Raw genomic sequence first — 7,650 nt, 5'->3', positions numbered from 1 at the left:
ACTTGCTCCAGTAAAGTCACACTTACTCCAACAAAGCCACACCTCCTAATAATGCCTGCTCCCTGTGACCAAGCATTCAAATCTATGAACGTGTGGGGAACATTCTCATTCAAACCACTGCTTGCATTGCAATTTGGTCATATGTTAACGGTGGCAAATGACTGTATCTTTGTGGAGCTACAGAACTCAGAGAAGTAGCATATGTCCAAGGAGAAGCCTAAGTCTCTAACCTGTCACACTGGGCAGTGTGGTGAATTCTGTTTGAAGTGATACATTTGTTTTAGAGGGAAATCTGAAATCTAAGGGGTTTTTTTGTTTTTGTTTTTTTTTGTTTGTTTGTTTGTTTGTTTTTGTTTCTAATTTTGTGAGACTATTTCCTGGCTAGTTTTGTATCAGCTTGACATAAGCTGGAGTCACCAGAGAGAAGGGACCCTTAGTTGAGAAAATATCCCTATAAGATCTGAGTGTAGACAAGTCTTTGGGGCATTTCCTTAATTGGTGGTTAATGGGGAGGGCCTAGCCCATTGTGGATGGGGCCACCCCTGGGCTGGTAGTCCTGCCTTCTACTAGAAAGCAGGCTGAGCAAGCCACGAGGAGCAATCCAGTAAGTAGTACCCCTTCATGGTCTCTGTATTAGCTCCTGTCTCCAGCTTCCTGCCCTGCTTGAGTTCCTGTTCTGACTTCCTTTGATGATAAACTGTGTTATAGAAGCATTAGCTTCCATATAAATAAATACACCCTTTCCTCCTGAACTTGCTTTTGGTCATAGTGTTTAATCACAGCAATAGAAACCCTAACTAAGACAAGTTTTTTAAGTTAACGGTAAATTTTAATCACTTTTCTAGATAAACAGACCTTTAAAAAGAAGAGACTGAGATAACGAACAGATCATAAAGAGATAGATTTTGATTTGGGGGGCAGGAATAGGGTTTTGCATTGAGGAAAATGACTGAACTTGGGCCCAGAATTTAAAGTAGGCTATGGTTGGGGAATGTACCTCAGTGTTTGCTTAGCGTATTTATGGCTAGAAGTTTGATAATAGTACAAAATTGAGTGAGTGAGTGAGTGAGTGAGTGAGTGAGTGAGTGAGTGAGTGAGTGAGTGAGTGAGTGAGTGAGTGAATGGATAAATACGTAGGGTAGACGGCAGGCATTTAAACTGGGGGAAAAAAAACCTAAGTGAATACAGGGGACTGAAGAGATGGCTCGGTGATTAAGAGCACTGACTGCTTTTGCAGCAGAGCTGGGTAAAATTCCCAGCACCCACGTGGCAGCTCACAAACATCTGAAACTCCAGGACCAGTGATCTGACGCCCTCTTCAGGCCCAGGCACTGCATGCATATGGTGCACAGACATGCATGCAGATGAAACACCCACATACATAAAAATAAAAATAATTTTTTAAATAAGAGAATGAATACTGCTTGAATAATCCTCTTCATATTTCTGTAAGTATTTTCTCATCACTATTATTTGGCAAGGCTTTCTGTTTGCCTGAAAAAAATAGACCAAAGGGAACTTCACAGGTTTGTACACACCTGATTGTATCTATGTAATCCTGCTGCTGTTATGGAGCTGTCTGTTTTCCCATCTTTTCCCATGCTTTGACTAAAGTGAGTTTCCTCCTGTCGCCTTAAAGACATTGCCTCCGTACTTTTCTTTAGGTGGCTCCCACCTTTAATTCCAGCACTCAGAAGGCAAAGGCAGGTGGATCTCAAGAGTTTGAGGCCAACCTGGCCTGCAGAATTAGTTCTAGGACATCCAGGACTACACAGAGAAACCCTGTTTTAAAAAACAAAACAAAATTTTCTAACAATTAAAATATTGCTATAGGTACACAAACCTGCTATAATTTGTTCCATATTGAAAACCAACCAACTTGCTAGATGGTGGTGGCACACACCTTTAAGAGATAGGATCTCTATGAGTTCAAAGCCAGCCTGGTCTACAGAGCTATATAACTAGTTCCAAGACAGCCAGGACTACACAAATTAACCCTGTCTCTAAAAACAAAGAACCAGCCAACTAAAAACCACCTCGACTTAGCTGACATGCCCTCTCAGTTGCTACTAAACTTGTTTGCTTCCATTTACAACAAAACACTGAGTTCCCTGAGCTTACTGCTGCTTCTCATGTTGTCTTGCTTACACGTTAGCAATCTGCCTTTGCCATTTTAGTGAAAATCTTCTTCAAATTGGCTGTGGTGATGCACACTTGTTCTCCAAACATTAGGGAGGCTGAGACAGGGCTACCTAGGAAGGCTGTCTCTAAAAAGAAATTCTTTTCAAAGTCACCAGTGGGTTCCAATTTGCAAAATTCATCATCATTTTCAAACTCCGTCCTAATTATCAACAGAATTTAATATAAGTGATCCATCATTTTTTAAAGTGCCTTTTCAACTTCTTAGTGCCTTTCATTTTTATCTCCATTTCCTCCCATGTTACATTGGGGCATCCCACGGTCAGTCCTTGCCTTCTTTTCCATCTTTCTTCCCCCTTGCTTTTTTGATCTTTCTCCTGTGACTTTAAATGTCATCTTTATATGGACAATTTTGAAATTTATTTCTCTGGCTCCTGACCTCATCTCTAAACTTCAGTTCCTAAATTTCACTCTTTTTTATACTGTCCCCGCTATCAGTTAATGACAGTTCTGCCCCAAACCTTGTAGAAATTGTTGACTCTTCCCTATTCCTCTCATCCTTTCTCACTCCACTAGCGATGATGCCATGTGTTTATCTTCAGAGTTTATTTGTCATTCTCCCTATTCCACTCCTTGATGTGCTCCAAACTATCTTATGGATTAGGTGTTAACTTTTCTAAGTGGTTTTCCAGTTTTGTTTTGTTTTGGGTTGTTGGAGATGAGTATTCTGTAATCCGTGCAGGCCCTAAACACTCTCTAGCCAAGAATGACCTTGAATTTCTGATCCTCCTACCTCCACCTCTTGCGTGCTAGGTTTACAGTGTATACTACTATACTTAGCATTAAAGGTAGCACACCTAAAGCCTGTCTTCCCTCCACCTCCTAAAAGGCACGTGCACACACACTCACACTCGCCAATCCATTGTAAACAAATTAACAATAAATGTTTCTTACTGTATGCTTATTCATCTCAGTAAATGCCATGTTTGTCTTATTTTCACCAAACACTACGTAGTCACTCTCCACTCTTTCTTATGCATGCTGTGTGTGGTCTTCATTAGTTTTCCCTCACAATATACTCAGAATACGACGGTTTTACAGTACTTGCCCCATTACAGTAACACTGGTCCAAGTCATTGTGTTTCACCAGAGTTTCTACAGTAGCCTCCTCCTTGGTTTTCTTGCTTCTGTATGTGTGCAACTCATACATTGTTCTTAACACAGTAGACAGAGCAGGCCATTCAACATTAAAAAGGTCGCTCATGCCACTCCTTTGTCGACTGATTTTACACAGAAAAGACTTGGAGTCCTTAGAGTGCCGTGTAAGGCCCTACAGAATATGATCCCAGGTATATGTGAGATTTCTCCTGACTCTTTCCTCCGTGTTTACTCTGCTCAGCCGCACCGACCTTGTGCTTCCTTGGGTTTCAAGGCCTTTTCATCTGCTGTCCTATGCCTTCTTCCTATGATAATATTTGGCTTTCCACCTTCACCTTTGTTCAAATGCCGTTTATAATGAGGCCTCCCTGATGAACTGTTTAAACTACCCTGCCACTCACACCTTACACCAAGGCTCCATATCCCCTTTTTAAAATGTTTCTTTCATGGTACTTAGGAGCTGTATCACACACTGTTCATTCCCCCCCCCACTGGATTATATACTTCTTAAAGGAACTTTGTTTTTTGTTTTATTGCTTTTGGTTTATTTTGTTGTTTTGTGACAGGGTTTCTCTGTGTAACAGTCCTAGCTGTCCTGAAGCTTGATCTGTAGACCAGACTGGCCTCAAACTCACAGAGATCCGCCTGCCTCTGCCTCTTGAGTGCTGGGATTAAAGGTGTGAGCTACCATTGCCCAGCTGTTTGTATTTGTTAAACTCTATTATACATCTCCAATGTTATAGCTGTGCCTGATACTTAATGGGCTTTCTGTCAATATTTATTAAATAACTGAACAACTTGTCCCCTTTGTTTCTGTGTTCTTTTTCATTGTTTTCAGTGGAATGATAATTACATTCAGCTGTGCATAAATGGAGCTGGTACTGAAGTATAAGTGTTTTAAGTAAACATTTAAACACAGCTCAGGTCCTTCAAGCATCTGGACTCTGGGCCTGCATAGCAGAGCTGCCTCCCCTCTGGATCCTTAAGGATGACATGATGCCCTCGCCCAGTAGTCAGTACTTTGGGTTCCCATAGTTGAATGTGATCATAGTGGCTTTCCCTGTCCTCTCTCTGTAGACAGTCTGGCTAGAACAAAGACAGTTGGAATTTATTAATGGTAGTTCTTCATGATTAATAGTTTTCCCTAATGTACTGTTTCCTCAGAAAAGACACTAGAGCTCACATTTTGCCTTTTTTCACATTCCCTTGTTGCTGCTGTAATTTAGGGCAAATAATCTCTCTGGACAGTCATTTTTGATAAATAAATGGGGTATACAACATGATTTCCAGCACAGCTCTAATACAGTATGCATGTGTTACGTTTTTCCTTTGGGCCTAACTCAAATTTTGTAGTTCATTTGCTCTTCTTGCTGAGTATAGACTACTGGTAGATTTGACTTGTCAGAGATAAGGGTGCAGCAAGGTCTCCGCACTGCCCACTGATCATGTCGAGTGGACCAGGAAGGCAGAACAGAGGCTCTTAGAGTAAAGGCATGGATTCAGCCAGAGGAGCACAAGCCATGACACTCAGCTTCAGCTCTTACCAAGAGACAGCCTTCATTATGTGCCGACAACCATGCCAAGAGCTGGAACTCTGTGGTAGAGGCAAGTTTGGGATTGTGTGCTAACAGAGGATGTTTGTGCCTGTCTGCTTGTGATAACAACCACCAGAAATATGTGTGACACATTTTCCTAGCCAGTCCAACCTGAGTAAGCTTGTTCCAGGTGCTTAAGTTTAGGAAATGTCTATGTTCTTTTCCTTGTATTGTTGCAGTTATTACTTAATTATCCAGGCCTCACCCTTACCTTTTTAGACCTTTTATGGTGGGCAGGAATAGGATAGTCAGCAGCTTTATTGACCACCCACTGTAAGCAGAGACTAGAAACTGCTTCTGTTTGTAACCACTTAAGCTAGTTAAAGGAAGAGAGCAGGTGTGACTTTTCTGTATTTGCTTATTTATATTCCAGTTTTAGAAGCAAACTGTGTCTCCTAGTTGATCTTCTACATGTCACGATCACTTTGTGCCTGATTTTGGGTATTTTCTGGTGTCTCAGACAAAAAGCACTTGTGAGATAATGGTCACTTGTCATCTTCTGATCTGGATGCTGATAGTGTGTAGAAAAGCTCTGGGTGCTCACAGTAAATAGGAACAAGCTGCACCATGAGGAAGCAGATACCTAGAACTTAGGTCATTCTGCAGGAAAAGCAAACTAGTGCCTTACAGCCTGGATTTAAAGGGTTATAAAGATGAGCACCAAAAAGAACGTGTATTTGGATGCTGAGAGGAGAAACTCTGAAAAGGTAAGTTAGAAGTGTTCAAGAAGTTGTAGACTCTTAGTTACTCATTTTGCGAGAGGCAGTGGTAGGTCGTGAGATGTAGCTCAGTGCTGAAGCACCAACTAGGCATGCCCAAGGCCCTGGCTTCAGTCCTCAGCACCACTATCCCCAAAGAAGAAGAAGAAGCCAGCAGTGAAAAAGAAAAGATCTGTGTGGGCACGGATGCTGAGGTAGATATGAGTGAAATGAAATTATGTCTTGCGATTCATCTCAATTTAACAAAATAGAACAAAAAAATTCAAGAAAGTGTTACCAAAAGCTTGATAGTACTGGTTCCTAGTGGCAGGCTTGTGAGAAACATTACTCTCTCCACTTGATTTTGTGTTTGAATTGGGTTTTTCTTTTCTTTCTTTTTTTTTTTTTTGTTGTTTTTCTGGGGTGTTTTTTTTTTTGTTGTTGTTGTTGTTGTTGTTTTTCTGGGGTGGTTTTTTTTTTTTGAGTAATTTATAGCAGAAGTCTTAAGCCTGAAATAGTTATATAACTGTATCTTTCCCCCTTCTCCCATCTAAGGAGGTGTGAAGGAGAAAGTGCTGTCCCACAGTTTTGGAACTTCTGACACAGGCATTTACAGATGGTGACCAGAGCCCAGAGGTTATAAACTAAATAGAAATTAGGTTCATGCTGGTGACTGGGTCAATATGGATGTTCCCTAAAATAGCTCACACAATGAGTAATCAAGAGAGACAGCTCATCGCCTAGTTTTACAGACTGTATCTGTGAATTTCCAGCCCAATAAAAGTTGAGAAATCAAGGATGAAAAGCCTTAGAGAGCGTTAGGGTAGAAATGATGAGATGGACAAAATGGTAGTTAAGGGAACGAATATTCATGCTATTCAATTCAAACATTATTTACTATCTTCACTCTGAATAAAATCTCTAGACAATGAGAATTTGTCCTTTGGTGTCAAAAAGACATGTAAATATCCAAATGATTTTAGTCTAGAAACACCTCCCTGTTTTAAAAATGTAAGCCATTAGCTTGCTTTAGAAATAGAATCAGTTTTCCTGTAAAGTGACCCAGGTATGAGATTTCAGCTTCCTTATGGTATATGGCATGTTTCAATTTTCCGTAGATTGGTACTCAAGGTTTTTTCTCCTTCCATGTCAGAATTGTCCTTTGATATTTTTAAGCTCTTTCTTGCTTTGTCTTCAGAGTTTCCACTCCTGTGGGATAATTAAGTTTGTGATCATGTTTCAAATCTCAGTCCTACCATATGTCCACTGAGTGACCTTGAGTCAGTTACTGAAGCTATCTTGAGCTTTAGATGGGAAAAACAGAACTTCATAGAATTCTGAGAATTCAGTGAGAGCATACATATATCCAGTGACTAGCCTGGTACCTAGCACACAGTAAGTACATGAATATTTTAGTTAACAGCAGAATTACTATCCCCAGTATACCATCATATACATATGTGAATATCCGTACACAACCATTTTAGGTGTTGTTCCTTAACAGTTCAAGAGGCAAGGCCTTCCCTACATCGCAAGCACGTTGGTCCCTTGCTGTTTCTGAATAGTTTAACTGGAACTGAGCTGAAGGAGCATAGGAACACAAGTACATCACGTATGGCCTTTATGTTACTGCCTAAATGAAGACATTTTCTATATCCCCAGGTTATGATGATATAGTATTTGGTAACTTTATCCTATACTGAACCTGCTTAGCACAAAAACCAAGTTTTCTGAAGGTGGAAGATCAAGGGAGGAGAGTTTGCCAAATTAGTGGGTGTGCCAATTAAATTGCAAATCAACCTGCTCTTTCTTGCTCAATCTGAGGGTGAGTTGACGCCTGTTTGTAAATCCTTCCTGGTTCAGCGATGTAGGTCCCCACATCTACTGAGACCCACCCGCCTTATTGAATTGCTAAGATTGAATTATGGTTTAGCTGAAGGAGGCCAAGCCTACCCTGTGTTCCAGGTGGGCACAGTATTTTATCTAAGGAATTAAAAACATTTTGCCATAAAGGTACAAGAGCATCTTTTTCTGTCATACATTAGAACCTTGTATTGTAT

Source organism: Alexandromys fortis, unplaced genomic scaffold (genome assembly GCF_014885135.2).
Source record: "Alexandromys fortis isolate MF-2015 unplaced genomic scaffold, M_Fortis_MF-2015_v1.1 scaffold_253, whole genome shotgun sequence".
NCBI lineage: Eukaryota > Metazoa > Chordata > Mammalia > Rodentia > Cricetidae > Alexandromys > Alexandromys fortis.
This window is presented reverse-complemented; position numbering follows the sequence as displayed.